We start from the raw sequence: 2,108 nt of genomic DNA, 5'->3' as shown, positions 1-2,108 counted from the left end.
GTTCATAATTATAGAACTAAATGTTCATAATTGTTGAACTATATATTCATAATTACGAACAATTTTGGAATCGTGTCTACCTTGCAAGGTGGACACCATTCCACAGAATAATTTATCGGGTCAATAGTACAAAAAAAATAAAATCTTTGGACTTCTCAATACTTGCCCACATTGATGGGCAAACAATTATGTTTGTAAAATGAGCATTGCTCCTCTTATATAGAGGAGTTAAGAGCTCATTTTCTAAACATTTTCAACGTGGGATCAAATGATCCAACATCATTTACAAAGGGGAGTCTGTGGCACCCTTTTGTCTTCTTCTTATTTATTTTGGTTTTAATTTTATTTTGTGTATCGTTTTGTTTGGATTACTATTATTATTATTATTATTATTATTATTATTATTATTATATTATATTATTATTATTTTTTTATTTGATTGTTGATAAATTCGCCAAAATTTTAACAAATTTGTCATTTTAACATTTTTACTTATATAGTAACTCAGTAATTTGCTTCAAATAGCTAAAAACTAATACAACACATACATTTTGTGTTAATCATTCACAACCCCCATTAATAATAAATAATAAATAAATAAATAAATAAAAACTAAAATAAGAAGACAAAGTTGAGGCTTCTTAAATAAGAACCTTTTGACATCTCAATACTTGCCCACATTGATGGGCAAGAAATTATGTTTGTAAGGGGATCATTTCTCCTCTTATATAGAGGAGTTCTCTCTTTTCAAACATTTTAAATGTGGGATAAAAATTATTTCAAAATCATTTACAAAGGGAGCCCGTGACTCCCCTTTGTCTTTTTTTTCGTTTTTTTGTTTTTGTTTGTGTTTTTTTTTTAATTTTAATTTTATTTTGTATATAGTTTTGTTTAGATTATTATTGTTGTTGTTGTTGTTGTTGTTGTTATTGTAATTTGATTATTTGGCAAATTCGTCAAAATTTTAAGAACTTCGTCTGTTTAACATTTTATATTTATCAATACATCAAAAATATTATTTAATAACTTAACAATTTGCTTGAAACTGCTAAAAACTAAACCAACTCATATATATTTTTGGTTAATCTTTCCCAAATCCCCTAATAAATTAAAAAAGAATTAAAAAAAAAAAAGAATCCAATAAGATAAGTTTTTTTTTTTTTTAAATAAGAGCCATTTGACACGTTGGGTTTTAGGTTGTGGAACCGTGTCCACCTTGTTGTTCTATGTTCATAAATACTGAACTATAAGTTCATTATTATAAAGCTATGTATTCATAATCTTTAAACTTCATATTCATAATTATTAAACTATATATTCATAATTACAGAACTCTATGTTCATAGTTATTGAATTATATGTTCATAATTATAAAGATATATATTCATAATTTATGAACTTCATATTCACAATTATTGAATATCTATATTCATAATTAGATAACTATGTGTTCATAATTATGCTCACAACACTCTGTTCATAATTATAGAACTATATGTTCATAATTTTTGAACTATATATTGATTATTATATTCATAGTAATGAACTATTTTTGAACCACGTCTACCTTGCAAGGTGGACACAGTTCCACAGCATAATTCGTCGGGTCAATAGTACTATAAAAAGCCTTTGGACTTCTCAGTACTTGCTCACATTGATGGGCAAGCAATTGTATGGTTATATAGAGGAGATCAAGAGCTCCTCTTTCCAAACATTTTCAATGTGGGATCAAAATGATCCCACATCATTTACTAAAGGGAGCCACCTTTGTCTTCTTTTTTTTTTTTTTTTTTTTTTTTTTTTTTTAAATTTTATTTTGTATATAGTTTTGTTTGAATTATTATTATTATTATTATTATTGTTGTTGTTGTTGTTGTTATTGTTGTTATTTTAATTTTATTTTATACTTGAACAATAATATTTTTATTATACTTGAACAAAAATATTATCAATTATATTATATTATAGAATATAATACCATATATAATATTACCAATTAATAGATTTTATTTAATTTCCATTTGACATTTACTTACGAAATAAGTTTTGAATCTCTATATTCATAATTAAATAACTATATATTTATAATTATGCTCACAACACTATGT

This window comes from Ipomoea nil, unplaced genomic scaffold (assembly GCF_001879475.1).
Source record: "Ipomoea nil cultivar Tokyo-kokei standard unplaced genomic scaffold, Asagao_1.1 scaffold3162, whole genome shotgun sequence".
Lineage (NCBI taxonomy): Eukaryota > Viridiplantae > Streptophyta > Magnoliopsida > Solanales > Convolvulaceae > Ipomoea > Ipomoea nil.
The sequence above is the reverse complement of the archived record's forward strand: the minus strand, read 5'-3'. Positions refer to the sequence as shown.